This window comes from Babylonia areolata, chromosome 14 (assembly GCF_041734735.1).
Source record: "Babylonia areolata isolate BAREFJ2019XMU chromosome 14, ASM4173473v1, whole genome shotgun sequence".
Classification (NCBI taxonomy): Eukaryota; Metazoa; Mollusca; class Gastropoda; order Neogastropoda; family Buccinidae; genus Babylonia; species Babylonia areolata.
Genome location: NC_134889.1, coordinates 1,120,001 through 1,137,500, shown reverse-complemented (window position 1 = coordinate 1,137,500; position 17,500 = coordinate 1,120,001). Strand labels below are relative to the sequence as shown.

Genomic DNA, 17,500 nt, shown 5'->3' with positions numbered 1-17,500 from the left:
ACACACGCATGGCGACGACACGGTGAAAGGCATGGGGTGTCGGCGAGGATGAAAGTTTAATCAATTTCACTGTCGCGTCTTCCGCCCTCACCTTCCACGTTTTGATGCATTCCAAGCCCTGTCCTCAAATTCCCCCCACTCCCGACTTCTCACATGCTTCCACCGTTCCCCCTCCCTCTCTTTCTTCGTCCACCCCCCCAACCCTCACCCCTTCCGCTGACCCACAGAGATATCTATTTACATCACTGTACGTCAAGGGGCTGACCGTTCAACGTCCCTTGTCCTGATTCCACTAGTCCCCGTCCTCACACCCCGAGGGTGGGGAGCTGTGTGTGTGTGTGTGTGTGTGTGTAAAGGTGGAAGGGTTATGGAGGGGGTGGGGGGACGAGGGAGGCTGAGCTGGGTAGAGGGGAGGGTGGGTGGGTAACAGACAGACAGGAGTGTTGTTATTAACATATTGAGTTGAGTTATACAACCTGTGGGCTGTTGTTGAGTGTCGGTCTTGGTGATGTGATGTGTAGGGTTTGTTTTTGAAGGGGGGTTGGTGGTGCCTTGGATGTCCGTGTGTCTGTCCGAGTGTCAGGTCCATCAGGCGTTCCAGATTGGGAGTGATGGGTGTTTGTGTAGGGTTGATGGCCTGGCTCTTCGTCGGGCTCTCCAAGGGGGGAGTCTTGGTTGTCTGCTCAGAGGCGATGTCTTGGCTGTTCGTGTGCTGTGAGGTCAGTCTGTGAAGTCATTTGAAGGGACCAGTCCTGCTGTGAAGTCATTGAAGGGACCAGTCCTGATGCTGTTTTAACCAAAGGGCCTGCAGCTAAACACACTGAAATTTGGGGGTGTTTTAGGTGTTTGTTTTTAATGGGATGGCAAATTTTATACTCCGAATAAATGTTGAAGTTTGAGTATGGGCTTCTTATATGTCCGGTATTTGTGTGTGTGTGTGTGTGTTTGACTCTGTGTGTGTTTGTGTGTGTGTGCGCGCGCGCGCGCCAGTGATAGTGTGTGTGTGTTTGTGTGTAAAACATCCAGCTGTCGCATCGAGAAATAAGCACTGCCGCCATGGACACAGATAGGGAAGGTCATAAAACCACCTTCGGCGGCCTTTCACAAGGTGGTCAAGTCTTTTGTTTTGACCTCAGCACGCTCGAAGGAGGAAACACACACACACACACACACACACACACACACAGAGGCAGCTTCGAGGCCGCCATGATCAAGGAGACAAGGGAAGTCATAAACAGGCCTGGAACATGGTCAACTCCCCCCCCCCCCCCACCACCACAAACACACACACACACACATTTACTGCGTTGTCAGCACGCCACCTCCGGCCTAACAACATGGCAGCTGCGTGGCTTCAGCTGCGTGGCGATAGATTTTGTCCACCAATATTCGTCGGTGATCCGACTCCTCTGTTGAACCACGTCTTTTGCCGCCTTTGAGTCTGGAGACATGTTGAGTCTTTTGCCGCCTTTGAGTCTGGAGACATGTTGAGTCTTTTGCCGCATTACAGTCTGGAGACATGTTGAGTCTTTTGCCGCATTACAGTCTGGAGACATGTTGAGTCTTTAGCCGCATTACAGTCTGGAGACATGTGGAGTCTTTTGCCGCCTTTGAGTCAGGAGACCTTTGGAGTCTTTTGCCGCCTTACAGTCTGGAGACATGTGGAGTCTTTTGCCGCCTTACAGTCTAGAGACATGTGGAGTCTTTAGCCGCCTTACAGTCTGGAGACATGTGGAGTCTTTTGCCGCCTTACAGTCTGGAGACATGTGGAGTCTTTTGCCGCCTTACAGTCTGGAGACATGTGGAGTCTTTTGCCGCCTTTGAGTCAGGAGACATGTGGAGTCTTTTGCCGCCTTTGAGTCAGGAGACATGTGGAGTCTTTTGCCGCCTTTGAGTCAGGAGACATGTGGAGTCTTTTGCCACCTTTGAGTCAGGAGACCTTTGGAGTCTTTTGCCGCCTTACAGTCTGGAGACATGTGGAGTCTTTTGCCGCCTTAAAGTCAGGAGACGTGGAGTCTTTAGCCGCATTACAGTCTGGAGACATGTGGAGTCTTTTGCCGCATTACAGTCTGGAGACATGTGGAGCCTTTTGCCGCATTACGGTCTGGAGACATGTGGAGCCTTTTGCCGCATTACAGTCTGGAGACATGTGGAGTCTTTTGCCGCATTACAGTCTGGAGACATGTGGAGTCTTTAGCCGCATTACAGTCTGGAGACATGTGGAGTCTTTTGCCGCATTACAGTCTGGAGACATGTGGAGTCTTTTGCCGCATTACAGTCTGGAGACATGTTGAGTCTTTGCTGCCTTACAGTCTGGAGACATGTGGAGTCTTTTGCCGCATTACAGTCTGGAGACATGTGGAGTCTTTTGCCGCATTACAGTCTGGAGACATGTTGAGTCTTTTGCTGCATTACAGTCTGGAGACATGTGGAGTCTTTTGCCGCATTACAGTCTGGAGACATGTTGAGTCTTTTGCTGCATTACAGTCTGGAGACATGTGGAGTCTTTAGCCGCATTACGGTCTGGAGACATGTGGAGTCTTTTGCCGCATTACAGTCTGGAGACATGTTGAGTCTTTTGCCGCATTACAGTCTGGAGACATGTTGAGTCTTGCTGCATTACAGTCTGGAGACATGTGGAGTCTTTTGCCGCATTACAGTCTGGAGACATGTGGAGTCTTTTGCCGCATTACAGTCTGGAGACATGTGGAGTCTTTTGCCGCATTACAGTCTGGAGACATGTTGAGTCTTGCTGCATTACAGTCTGGAGACATGTGGAGTCTTTTGCCGCATTACAGTCTGGAGACATGTGGAGTCTTTAGCCGCCACCACCGCTTTTTCGGCCTCGACGGCGCTTCACGTTTATGGTATGCACTGTGTGTGTGTCGGAGGACATGAAAGGGAATGGTGGGTGGCGGCGTGTAGGTAGGTAGGTAAAGTATTGAAGGGTAAACAGGGCCGGGCCCCAAATCTGGGTGTATTGTACCTGTACGGGCAGGCAGGCAGGCAGGCAGTCAGGCAGGTCAACGCTGCTAGCACAAGTCAGGCACGCCGGATCCTCCTGGTGAGACACACACACACACACACACACCTGCCCACACCGACACACGCCCCTCCCCCTTGCACACACACACGCGTGTGTGGACGTGTCCAGCGTTGTGCGGTTCACCGCCTGCTCTGGCAGCACCGCTAATCTTTCGACTTCAGTTTGTGTCGTCAAGTTTTTCGTTCGTTTCTGGACTCTTTCTCACCCTCTGCCCCATTCTTTTTTTCCTTCCTCGCTGTGTGTTAGGTTTGATTTGGTGAGGTAACGTCAAACTTCTTCCACGATTGAGTTCCTGCTGTGTGTACTGTTGTAGACGCATGTCTTCAATAGTTTGTACCATGGACTTATAAATGCTCTATAATTATATGTCCGTGGTTTGAACTGTTGGTGTGTTGTGGTTTACGATACCGCCCGATTTAGTCTGCGCCTTTCGTGAGTGGGTGGAATAGAAGCAGGGATTTTCGGGGCGTGGAAGGATTTCCGCCTGGATTTTGAGAAAGGATTAAGTATTTCGTCGCCTCAGCTGTTCGTGTGCACTGCGGGAGTTTTCCTCCGTGCTGTAATGTTATTTGGACACTTGAAAACTGTCGGCAAAAGACTGGGAGCTGCATTGCGGACATTTCGTGGGAGGAAAGGGTTGTGGATTTGGAGACAAAGGTGGATTTTCTGAGGTTGGAGTTATCGCTGGATTAGCATCATTGACGTTGGATTGGATTTCCTTCTCTTTCTCACACTGTGGATTATTTGATGTGAGTACTTTACTGTTCGTAGTGATGAGCTTTGTCTTTGTCACTGCTAGAGAGAGAGAGAGAGGGAGAGATGAGTGCTGCTCGTTTCGACTCTCTCTCTCTCTCTCTCTGTCTCTGTCTGTCTGTCTGTCTGTCTCTCTCTCTCTCTGTCTCTCTGTGTGTGTGAAAAGTCTTTCTGATTTTATGTTGTTGTTGTATTTTAATTTAAATATGCTTTGTATACAAACTGAGAGAGAGAGAGAGATGAAACGAATTTTATTTCAAGAGTGGCATAAGCATTACTACTTTTTTACATCCAGCCTTTTTGGCAAAAACGAAAACAACCAAAAAATCAATAATCAAGCAGAAACACAAAAAAATATGAACCCCCCCCCACACACACACACACATGAAAATAGTCATATACAGGTCATATTCCATACAGAGAGGGAGAGAGAGAGAGGTGTGGGGGTGGAGATAATGTGTGTATGTTTGCATGACAGTGACATTTAAAGTGTGTTTGTGTGTGGTGAGGGGACACGTACGATCATGTTTCGTTCTCCATTTCTTTTCTCTGTACTAAGTGCATGCATTTGATCAACATCAGAATTATATGGCATGGCGCTTGGCGCTAAATGGAATGGATTTGGTGAAAAGATGAAAATTTTATATCAGAAAACAATAATTTTCACAAGCGTTTTTTTTTTTTTTCTTCTTCCTTTTTTCCCCTTCAGATTTCTGGGATTTTGCACCCGTTGTGCAGTGTGTTGGGATAATGGACTGATTAATTTTGGATTAAAAAAAGAAAAGGAGTTTGGTTGAATGTAGATTAGCAGTGATTAGGATCTCGGTGAGAGGTCAGAGGTCCCATATCGTTTTACGGCCATCGGGGCAGTGACGTCACTTCCACTGTCTTGTGCACGACATTGGAAGGCAGGGGCGGTCCATTCCTTCCACTGTTTTAACCTTTAACCTTCCCCAACCACTCTGGTTCCCAGTCACACGTGGCTGGTGTCAGGAAAATGGGAGTTAAGTGCCTTCCTCAAGGACACAACACCATGCCAAAACGGGGCCTTGAACCTTGGTCATTGGTGAACACTGGGTTAAGTCAAACGTCTAAACAACACCATGCCAAAACGGGGCCTTGAACCTTGGTCATTGGTGAACACTGGGTTAAGTCAAACGTCTAAACAACACCATGCCAAAACGGGGCCTTGAACCTTGATCATTAGTGAACACTGGGTTAAGTCAAACGTCTAAACAACACCATGCCAAAACGGGGCGTTGAACCTTGATCATTGGTGAACACTGGGTTAAGTCAAACGTCTAAACAACACCATGCCAAAACGGGGCCTTGAACCTTGATCATTAGTGAACACTGGGTTAAGTCAAACGTCTAAACAACACCATGCCAAAACGGGGCCTTGAACCTTGATCATTGGTGAACACTGGGTTAAGTCAAACGTCTAAACAACACCATGCCAAAACGGGGCCTTGAACCTTGATCATTAGTGAACACTGGGTTAAGTCAAACGTCTAAACAACACCATGCCAAAACGGGGCCTTGAACCTTGATCATTGGTGAACACTGGGTTAAGTCAAACGTCTAAACAACACCATGCCAAAACGGGGCCTTGAACCTTGGTCATTGGTGAACACTGGGTTAAGTCAAACGTCTAAACAACACCATGCCAAAACGGGGCCTTGAACCTTGATCATTGGTGAACACTGGGTTAAGTCAAACGTCAAAACAACACCATGCCAAAACGGGGCCTTGAACCTTGGTCATTGGTGAACACTGGGTTAAGTCAAACGTCAAAACAACACCATGCCAAAACGGGGCCTTGAACCTTGATCATTGGTGAACACTGGGTTAAGTCAAACGTCAAAACAACACCATGCCAAAACGGGGCCTTGAACCTTGGTCATTGGTGAACACTGGGTTAAGTCAAACGTCAAAACAACACCATGCCAAAACGGGCCTTGAACCTTGGTCATTGGTGAACACTGGGTTAAGTCAAACGTCTAAACAACACCATGCCAAAACGGGGCCTTGAACCTTGGTCATTGGTGAACACTGGGTTAAGTCAAACGTCTAAACAACACCATGCCAAAACGGGGCCTTGAACCTTGGTCATTGGTGAACACTGGGTTAAGTCAAACGTCTAAACAACACCATGCCAAAACGGGGCCTTGAACCTTGATCATTGGTGAACACTGGGTTAAGTCAAACGTCTAAACAACACCATGCCAAAACGGGGCCTTGAACCTTGATCATTGGTGAACACTGGGTTAAGTCAAACGTCTAAACAACACCATGCCAAAACGGGGCCTTGAACCTTGGTCATTGGTGAACACTGGGTTAAGTCAAACGTCTAAACAACACCATGCCAAAACGGGGCCTTGAACCTTGGTCATTGGTGAACACTGGGTTAAGTCAAACGTCTAAACAACACCATGCCAAAACGGGGCCTTGAACCTTGGTCATTGGTGAACACTGGGTTAAGTCAAACGTCTAAACAACACCATGCCAAAACGGGGCCTTGAACCTTGATCATTGGTGAACACTGGGTTAAGTCAAACGTCTAAACAACACCATGCCAAAACGGGGCCTTGAACCTTGGTCATTGGTGAACACTGGGTTAAGTCAAACGTCTAAACAACACCATGCCAAAACGGGGCCTTGAACCTTGGTCATTGGTGAACACTGGGTTAAGTCAAACGTCTAAACAACACCATGCCAAAACGGGGCCTTGAACCTTGATCATTGGTGAACACTGGGTTAAGTCAAACGTCTAAACAACACCATGCCAAAACGGGGCCTTGAACCTTGATCATTGGTGAACACTGGGTTAAGTCAAACGTCTAAACAACACCATGCCAAAACGGGGCCTTGAACCTTGGTCATTGGTGAACACTGGGTTAAGTCAAACGTCTAAACAACACCATGCCAAAACGGGGCGTTGAACCTTGGTCATTGGTGAACACTGGGTTAAGTCAAACGTCTAAACAACACCATGCCAAAACGGGGCCTTGAACCTTGGTCATTGGTGAACACTGGGTTAAGTCAAACGTCTAAACAACACCATGCCAAAACGGGGCCTTGAACCTTGGTCATTGGTGAACACTGGGTTAAGTCAAACGTCAAAACAACACCATGCCAAAACGGGGCCTTGAACCTTGGTCATTGGTGAACACTGGGTTAAGTCAAACGTCTAAACAACACCATGCCAAAACGGGGCCTTGAACCTTGGTCATTGGTGAACACTGGGTTAAGTCAAACGTCTAAACAACACCATGCCAAAACGGGGCCTTGAACCTTGGTCATTGGTGAACACTGGGTTAAGTCAAACGTCTAAACAACACCATGCCAAAACGGGGCCTTGAACCTTGATCATTGGTGAACACTGGGTTAAGTCAAACGTCTAAACAACACCATGCCAAAACGGGGCCTTGAACCTTGGTCATTGGTGAACACTGGGTTAAGTCAAACGTCTAAACAACACCATGCCAAAACGGGGCCTTGAACCTTGGTCATTGGTGAACACTGGGTTAAGTCAAACGTCTAAACAACACCATGCCAAAACGGGGCCTTGAACCTTGATCATTGGTGAACACTGGGTTAAGTCAAACGTCTAAACAACACCATGCCAAAACGGGGCCTTGAACCTTGATCATTGGTGAACACTGGGTTAAGTCAAACGTCTAAACAACACCATGCCAAAACGGGGCCTTGAACCTTGGTCATTGGTGAACACTGGGTTAAGTCAAACGTCTAAACAACACCATGCCAAAACGGGGCCTTGAACCTTGGTCATTGGTGAACACTGGGTTAAGTCAAACGTCTAAACAACACCATGCCAAAACGGGGCGTTGAACCTTGATCATTGGTGAACACTGGGTTAAGTCAAACGTCTGAACAACACCATGCCAAAACGGGGCGTTGAACCTTGGTCATTGGTGAACACTGGGTTAAGTCAAACGTCTAAACAACACCATGCCAAAACGGGGCCTTGAACCTTGATCATTAGTGAACACTGGGTTAAGTCAAACGTCTAAACAACACCATGCCAAGACGGGGCCTTGAACCTTGGTCATTGGTGAACACTGGGTTAAGTCAAACGTCTAAACAACACCATGCCAAAACGGGGCCTTGAACCTTGGTCATTGGTGAACACTGGGTTAAGTCAAACGTCTAAACAACACCATGCCAAAACGGGGCGTTGAACCTTGGTCATTGGTGAACACTGGGTTAAGTCAAACGTCTAAACAACACCATGCCAAAACGGGGCCTTGAATCTTGGACAAAGATGGAGGTGGGGTCACACGTCGGAGGACGTTTTGCTGAAACAGAACAGGGGAGGAGAGTCCTTGGACTACCTTCAGCAGGTCCGGAACTGCCTTCAGGTGTTCCAAACGACCCATGTTCCAGTTGGTCCGAATTGTTAATCATGTGGTCCAAACTGCCTTCAGGCGTTCCAAACGACCCATGTTCCAGTTGGTCCGAAGTGTTAATCATGTGGTCCAAACTGCCTTCAGGCGTTCCAAACGACCCACGTTCCAACTGGTCCAAACTGTTAATCATGTGGTCCAAACTGCCTTCAGGCGTTCCAAACGACCCACGTTCCAACTGGTCCAAACTGTTAATCATGAGGCCCAAACTGCCTTCAGGCGTTCCAAACGACCCACGTTCCAACTGGTCCAAACTGTTAATCATGAGGCCCAAACTGCCTTCAGGCGTTCCAAACGACCCACGTTCCAACTGGTCCAAACTGTTAATCATGTGGTCCAAACTGCCTTCAGGCGTTCCAAACGACCCATGTTCCAGTTGGTCCGAAGTGTTAATCATGTGGCCCAAACTGCCTTCAGGCGTTCCAAACGACCCACGTTCCAACTGGTCCAAACTGTTAATCATGAGGTCCAAACTGCCTTCAGGCGTTCTGTACAACCCACGTCCAACTGGTCCAAACTGTTAATCATGAGGTCCAAACTGCCTTCAGGCGTTCTGTACAACCCACGTCCAACTGGTCCAAACTGTTAATCATGAGGCCCAAACTGCCTTCAGGTATTCCAAACAAACTTTCTGAAGTCACATGTACTTTATTGTCTCATTTGAGAGGGTGCCATATATCTGGTCCAGGCTGTCTTCACGTGGTCCTGGTTGCCTCCCAGTGCTCCAAACAGTCATCAGGTGTGTCCACTGTTCCAATCTGTTCAGATGGTCAGACTGGGGGAAAGACAAGACATATGGCTGGCTGTGTTATGTCAGTAATACAATACAATACAAAACAATAGGGCACAACACAACACAGCACAGCACAGCACAACACAGCACAACACAACACAACACAACACAACACAACACAACACAGCACAGCACAGCGCAGAACAGCACATCACAGCACAACACAGCACAAAACAACACATCACAGCACAGCATAGCGCAGAACAGCACAACACAACACATCGTGCTGTCCCCCTAACAGCAAGGATGAAGGGTCCAGCTGTACACTGCCTGCTGACTGCAGCCCTGTGGTGGAGTGATGGAAGATGGAAATGGGAGACAGGGACAGCCCAAACAGAAGAGAGCTGAGAGCGTCAGGTTCCAAACCAGCTCTGTGGTGGCGTGATGGAAGATGGAAATGGGAGACAGGGACAGCCCAAACAGAAGAGAGCTGAGAGCGTCAGGTTCCAAACCAGCTCTGTGGTGGCGTGATGGAAGATGGAAATGGGAGACAGGGACAGCCCAAACAAGAGAGCTGAGAGCGTCAGGTTCCAAACCAGCCCTGTGGTGGCGTGATGGAAGATGGAAATGGGAGACAGGGACAGCCCAGACAGAAGAGAGCTGAGAGCGTCAGGTTCCAAACCAGCTCTGTGGTGGCGTGATGGAAGATGGAAATGGGAGACAGGGACAGCCCAAACAAGAGAGCTGAGAGCGTCAGGTTCCAAACCAGCTCTGTGGTGGCGTGATGGAAGATGGAAATGGGAGACAGGGACAGCCCAGACAGAAGAGAGCTGAGAGCGTCGGGTTCCAGACCAGCTCTGTCAGCGCTCACAGTACCAGAACGGTGCCACCAGTGTCGAATTAATCCCTGCACTTGTGGAACGGCATGCGGAGTAACTGGACCGATCAGTCCTTCAGCCGTCGTTCCATTGTCGTTCTCCTGTTGGTCTTTCTGTGTCTGTCTGTCTCAGTGTCTGTCTCTTTCTGTCTCTGTGTCTCTCTCTTTCTCATTTTCTGTCCCGTCTCTGTCTCGGTCTCAGATTCTCCTATCTCTGTCTCCCCCCTCTCTCTCCCTCTCTAACCATCACTCTCTGTCTCTGTGTGCCTGTCTGTCTCGGTCTCTTTCTTTGTCTCTGTATCTGTCTCTCTCTCTCCAACAAAGTGAACATTAGTACTTTTTATCAGTCCCTCTCTCTGTCTCTCTCATTGTGTCTCTGTCTCTGTGTGTGTGTGACTCAGCCAGTGCTGACAGCTCCAGAACCAGCAGTGTGAAGCAGTCCCTGGACATAGTGAAGTGACAGTCATGTCAGTCTTCCTCTCACACACTTATCCCAGCCATCTCCACGTGTACCTCTCTGCACCTCCGGGCTGGGTGGGAAAGAAAGGCATTCTTGTTCTTGTGCTTTTCTCAATACCACTTTCACTCCTTCCTTGGGTGTTGGTTCGTCATGTTCAAGATAATTATTACAGAGTTAGGCCCGCGCCCCTCTCGCCCAAATTACGCACACCCAGAACAGTTCAACTGTAATTCTTTCGGTGCGCGCCCTTCTCTTATGGTAAATGTCGTTTAAATCTTGGAATAAAGAGTTTATAACCTCACTCTGTTAGGGTAGGTGTCGTTTAAATCTTGGAATGAAGAGTTTATAACCTCACTCTGTTAGGGTAGGTGTCGTTTAAATCTTGGAATGAAGAGTTTATAACCTCACTCTGTTAGGGTAGGTGTCGTTTAAATCTTGGAATGAAGAGTTTATAACCCCACTCTGTTAGGGTAGGTGTCGTTTAAATCTTGGAATGAAGAGTTAATAACCACACTGTTAGGGTAGGTGTCGTTTAAATCTTGGAATGAAGAGTTAATAACCCCACTCTGTTAGGGTAGGTGTCGTTTAAATCTTGGAATGAAGAGTTAATAACCCCACTCTGTTTGGGTAGGTGTTGTTTAAATCTTGGAAATTAAGAGTTAATAACCCCACTCTGTTAGGGTAGGTGTCGTTTAAATCTTGGAATGAAGAGTTAATAACCCCACTCTGTTTGGGTAGGTGTTGTTTAAATCTTGGAATGAAGAGTTAATAACCCCACTCTGTTAGGGTAGGTGTCGTTTAAATCTTGGAATGAAGAGTTAATAACCCCACTCTGTTTGGGTAGGTGTCGTTTAAATCTTGGAAATTAAAGAGTTAATAAACCCACTCTGTTTGGGTAGGTGTCGTTTAAATCTTGGATTGAAGAGTGAATAACCCCACTCTGTTTGGGTAGGTGTCGTTTAAATCTTGGAATGAAGAGTTAATAAACTCACTCTGTTAGGGTAGGTGTCGTTTAAATCTTGGAATGAAGAGTTAATAACCCCACTCTGTTAGGGTAGGTGTCGTTTAAATCTTGGAACACCAACATGTCTCACACGACAGAGGGTGGACTGCTATTTAGTGTATACTATAAGTTCATGAGCGCAACCACACCCCGAGTTATATCGTGGGACGTCAGTAAAATGGGTTGGCCAGTGCCTTCATATGTACTGTATTCATTGTATTGTGTTGTCTGTAGTGTAGTGTATTGTGTGTGTTGCATTGTGTCTCGTTTTATTGTATTTTATTGTGTCGTGTTGTTTTACTCTTTTTTACAACAGCATTTCTTTGTGTGAACTACGGGCTGTTCTATTCTAGGGAGAGAGCGTTGCCACAATGCAGCGCTGCCCATGTGTTTTTGTGGGGTTATTTATTTATGTATCATTTTTAGGTGGGGTGGGGTGGGTTGGCATCTACAAATGTATTTGTTTTACTGTCAAATTTTAGCTTCAGAATTTTGCCAAGGACAACCCTTTCGTTGCTGTGGGCTTTTGTACGTGGGTTAAGAGCGTGCCGCTAACGTGACCTCCGTTTAACGGCTCACCCGAAAGACTAACACCCAGACCACTTCTCCAGGACTAGTGGCAGTGGAAGGGAAAGTAAGAAGAAAAAAAATCCCGGTACGTTTAGTACGGGACTGGAACCCGCTGCTCTGGCTTCCAAGTCAGGAGCATTACTACAGGACCACTGGGTCACCAGCTCCCTCCTCACAGCCTGTCGGGAGGGGGGGGGGGTGATTGAAGGGGTAGGAGATCGGTATTATGAGGGGTGGATGTATGGGGTGGTGGTGGTGGCGCGCCCTCACAATTATATGAGACGTCAGTCAGTATGACGGACCTGAGTACGAGATTCCTCCCGCCCACCCCAGCCCAGCCCAGCCCTGACTTGTGAAGTGTATTGTATGAGTGGTGTACTCTTGCACAGGTGTGTCGAGCAGCTAGGTGTGTGGGTGCTCCGTACAGACAGCTGGTCTGTTGACTGGCCCCTTGACTTCCAGCGGCTGTGGACCACTTGCTACACCTTGGTCCAGTCAGCCTGGAGTGGTGCGCTGCTGCTGGGATTGATTGGGGGGGAGAGGGGGGGGGGGCTGTGTACTTCCAGGGTTGTCTGCCAACACTGGCTGCCCGATTTGGGGAGGAGGTTGGTGGTAGGGTCAGTGGAGTTTAGCTTCTGAGTTTTGGGTACACTGTAACATTGTGTTTTGTTATTACCAGATTCTGTATCCGCTCTGTTTCTGATTGTCTTGAATATATTTTTTATGCGGAATATTGTAAATGTGTTGATTGATGCTTTAAATAAGGTAGAAGAGGAATGGCTGGATACAGGTCCTTCTCTTCCTCCGCCACCCTTCACCTCCACCACCCCTTCTCCTCTTCTCCTCCGCCACCCCTTCTCCTCCACCACCACTTCTCCTCCGCCACCCCTTCTCCTCCGCCACCCCTTCTCCTCCACCACCACTTCTCCTCCGCCACCCCTTCTCCTCCGCCACCCCTTCTCCTCCACCACCCCTTCTCCTCCCCTCCGCCACCCCTTCTCCTCCGCCACCCCTTCTCCTCCACCACCCCTTCTCCTCTTCTCCTCCGCCACCCCTTCTCCTCCACCACCACTTCTCCTCCACCACCCCTTCTCCTCTTCTCCTCCGCCACCCCTTCTCCTCCACCACCACTTCTCCTCCGCCACCCCTTCTCCTCCGCCACCCCTTCTCCTCCACCACCCCTTCTCTTCCACCACCCCTTCTCCTCCACCACCCCTTCTCTTCTCCTCCGCCACCCCTTCTCCTCCACCACCCCTTCTTCTCTTCTCCTCCGCCACCCCTTCTCCTCCGCCACCCCTTCTCCTCCACCACCCCTTCTCCTCTTCTCCTCCGCCACCCTTCTCCTCCACCACCCCTTCTCCTCTTCTCCTCCGCCACCCCTTCTCCTCCACCACCCCTTCTCTTCCACCACCCCTTCTCTTCTCCTCCGCCACCCCTTCTCCTCCACCACCCCTTCTCTTCTCCTCCGCCACCCCTTCTCCTCCACCACCTCTTCTCCTCCGCCACCCCTTCTCCTCCGCCACCCCTTCTCCTCCACCACCCCTTCTCCTTTTCTCCTCCGCCACCCCTTCTCCTCCACCACCTCTTCTCCTCCGCCACCCCTTCTCCTCCGCCACCCCTTCTCCTCCACCACCCCTTCTCCTCCGCCACCCCTTCTCCTCTTCTCCTCCGCTGCCACCCCTTCTCCTCCGCCACCCCTTCTCCTTCGCCTCTAAGAAAGGGTGACGGACATGTAAAAAAAAAAAATGTGGCAGTGTAAGGGATGAAGAATAGCCTTTGTGTAAGAAATGTGTGTTCTTCATTTTCTGACAGAATGCACTTTGCTGTTGATATATTTGGTGCCTGGTTTCGTTCAGCGAGCTGTGAAAGACCAGTCTCTTTATGTTGGCACATTGCCGCTTTACGCTTCCTAATGTATGTGTACTTCCATGTGTAATGTTGCTCTTGTATTCATGTATTCTGTTATATGAAGAGAGAGAAAGAGAGAGAGAGAGAGAGAGAGAAAACAACAACAATTGAAGGTTCAGTAGTTTTTTTAACGGCTGTGTTATGGTCAAGTGGACAGTTTCCTTGAAGGGGGGGGGGGGGGGGGGGTGTACTAGTCAGGGCCGTCTGTCGGGATGGGTGTTGGAAGGGCCGGTCATTCATTGTGTGTGTGTGTGTGTGTGTGTGTGTGTGTGTTTATCGTGGCTTTTGTCACTGAAGACTGTGGTTAGGTGTCCTACAATTAAGTTCTCGGCCTGATCGGTTAATGCTGGAGGGTGCCACCTAGTGGCTGTCTGTCATGCTGTGTTGGTGTTTCAGAGGGTTGTGGTTAGGGTTGCCAGCTGTGCGTATGTCCGAGAAAGATTTCTTGGCTTACCCCCTTGCTTAGTTGATTCCTCGAAGGTGGTGGTGTAGCCAGTGGTATTGCTGGAAGTTGGGAACAGTTGTTTGTGTAGCGATGTGTGAGGGTTCAGTCTTGGGGATGTTCTGCGTTGGCGTGGACATCAATGACCTGAACGGGCTCCAGGACACGTATGTAGCGCCGCGGGCATTGGGCGGTCCGGCGGCCAGAGGTAAGGCAGTTCCGGTGGGACATCGGGGGGATGGGGGGAGGTGTTGCGGCCGACTTGCGTTGTTGTGTGCTTTCATGTCCAAAGACCTTTTGCAGAACTCTCTGTATATATATATATATATATATATATATATATATATATATATGTGTGTGTGTGTGTGTGTGTGTGTGTTGACATGGCTACGTGAGAGGAGTCGGCACGGTCCTGGCACTGCAGCGTGTGGCTGTGCTTCTTCTGCAGTACATCACTTGCCAAGTAACAAGCGACCAACAACAACAACAACACGATGTAAAATACAAGGAAACCACTGACGTTCAGTTTTCGTGGAGTGGTGGCCCAGTGGTAATACACCAGACAAAGAAGCCAGCGTTCACGGATTCGAGTCCCATCTATACGGACTGGGGCTTTTACTCCCTTCCACCTCCGCCCCCCCCCCTCCCCCTTTACTTGTCCGTGAATGGTGGTCTGGCTGCTAGTCAGTCAGATGAGACGATAAACCAAAGTCCCTTGTGCGGCTTGCTCTCAGCGCGCGTAAAAAAGAACCCACGGCAAGAAAAAGGATTGTCCCTGGTAAAAAGGTTTAGAAAATTCCGCTTTGAGTTTGGTTGCTAAAAAGGAAAAAAATAAAGACAGGAAAACAACGGTGGTGCTACGCACTTTCCCCGTGGAGATCAGCCCGAATTTGGGGAAAAATGTTGTGACAAAATATAATACAACACAGTACAATACATTACAGTACAATGCATGGCATGAGATGACATGACATGACAAAAGACAATAAAAGATAAGGTAACGCAGTCCAATCCAGTCCAATTTAACACAACACAGTTCCCAACAGTCAGACTTGGTCATCGCCAAAGAGTGTGTGGGACTGTGTTTACACTTTACATTGAAATGGTAGTACACTGACTCACGTTTGAAGGACGTGGACACTGCAGCACGGTGGAGGTGGTGGTGGTGGTGGTGGTGTGTGTGGAGAGGGGGGTGGGGTAATGGGTTGGCTGTCGCTGGCTCACAGAACTGGAGGGAAGGGGCACGCAAGAAACACGTGTTCCGTTCTCTGACGAGTTCAGCACCCCTCCCCTGCCCCTCCATACCTCCCTCACAGCCCCCACCCCCTCCCTCTCTGCTTAACTCACGGTCACCGCATACCAACCGTGACCCCCCATTCCCCCCCCCCCCCCCAACAACCCCCATTCTCTCCCACCCCCGATCGTCCCCCCAATAGGTACAGTGCTACCTGTCGTGTGATCAATGCGCTCAGAGCCACATGCTTGGCTCCCCCACAACACCTCTCTCTCTCTCTCTCTCTCGATCCCCCTCTCTCTTTGTCCCTCTCTCTCTCTGCCCCCCCCCCCCCCTCTCTCTGGCACCCATTCTGCCTTTTCTCCCACCTCTCTCTGTCTCTTCTCCCTACCCCTTCTTTCTCAGTCCCCCTCACCTTCCCCCTCTCTCTTTGTCCCTCTCTCTCTCTGCTCCCCCTCTCTCTCTCTGGCACCCACTCTGCCTTCCCCCCCTCTCTCTCTGTCTCACTGTCTCTCTCTGTCTCTTCTCCCTCCCCCTTCTTTCTCTCTCCCCCTCACCTTCCCCCTCTCTCTTTGTCCCTCTCTCTCTCTCTGCTCCCCCTCTCTCTCTCTGGCACCCACTCTGCCTTCCCCCCTCTCTCTCTGTCACACTGTCTCTCTCTGTCTCTTCTCCCTCCCCCTTCTTTCTCTCTCCCCCTCACCTTCCCCCTCTCTCTGTCACAGTGTCTCTCTCTGTCTCTTCTCCCTACCCCCTCTCTCCTCCTCACCTCCCCCTTCTCTCTGTCACACTGTCTCTCTCTGTCTCTTCTCCCTACCCCCTCTCTCCTCCTCACCTCCCCCTTCTCTCTGTCACACTGTCTCTCTCTGTCTCTTCTCCCTACCCCCTCTCTCCTCCTCACCTCCCCCTTCTCTCTGTCTCACTGTCTCTCTCTGTCTCATCTCTGTGTCAGTATTTCGTATCTATCTCAGTATCTGTCTCTGTCTGTATCTCCCAGTCTTCGGCCTCTCCTCCCCATTTCTCTGTCTTTATCTGTCTCTCTGTCTGTCTGTCTGTCTCTGTCTCTCTCCCTCCAGAGTAACATAATCCTGGCCTCCTTTTTATATTTGTACAGCGCGGCAGTTAGCACCGTACCGTTGACTTTGCTATGATTAACTCCCCTCACGAACCCCGCTCACACACACACACACACACACACACACACACACACACACACACACACACACACTCACACTATACACGCCCATCATCCATATCACATGAAAATGCTCAAAGGAAATGTCATATCAGAATACTTAAAATTATATAAAAACCTTATCACAGTGATTAAAATGAAGTTTACATGAGTGTCTGGGAGTGGGCAGAGCGAGAAAGAGAGAGAGAAGGAGAGAGAAAGAGAGAGAGAGAGTGTGTATGCATGCGTGTGTATATATATTTGCGCGCATTCGTGTACATGTGTAAGTGTGTGTGTTTGTTTGTTTGTGTGTGTGTGTGTGTGTGAGAGAGAGAGAGAGAGAGAGAGAGGTGAGAGTGAAGTTGGGGCCAGGACCAGGCATGGGACGATTCCTCCTTGCCAGGAGGTCTGTTCACAAAACACCCTGTTGTTTCCCATCAGAGCCGTTGTTTCCCATCAGAGCTGTTGTTTCCCATCAGAGCCGTTGTTTCCCCATCAGAGCCCCATCAGAGCCGTTGTTTCCCCATCAGAGCCCCATCAGAGCTGTTGTTTCCCATCAGAGCCGTTGTTTCCCATCAGAGCTGTTGTTTCCCATCAGAGCCGTTGTTTCCCATCAGAGCCGTTGTTTCCCATCAGAGCCGTTGTTTCCCATCAGAGCCGTTGTTTCCCCATCAGAGCTGTTGTTTCCCATCAGAGCTGTTGTTTCCCATCAGAGCCGTTGTTTCCCATCAGAGCTGTTGTTTCCCATCAGAGCCGTTGTTTCCCATCAGAGCCGTTGTTTCCCATCAGAGCTGTTGTTTCCCATCAGAGCCGTTGTTTCCCATCAGAGCCGTTGTTTCCCATCAGAGCCGTTGTTTCCCATCAGAGCTGTTGTTT

General features: G+C 49.4%; 1 protein-coding gene across 3 annotated transcripts in view; it reads left to right on the top strand.

Moving 5' to 3' along the window:
- The window catches only part of LOC143289716 (centrosome-associated protein 350-like), a 186,608-nt gene that overhangs the window by 19,076 nt on the left and 150,032 nt on the right, over positions 1-17,500 (top strand). Inside the window, exon 1 of one of the 3 annotated variants that reach the window (XM_076598783.1) lies at positions 3,184-3,795. The exons of the other annotated variants lie outside the window; for them this stretch is intronic. The gene's annotated coding sequence lies outside the window, so the exon portion shown is untranslated. Of the gene's footprint in view, positions 1-3,183; positions 3,796-17,500 lie in introns of those variants that run through there. 3 annotated transcript variants of the gene reach the window in all.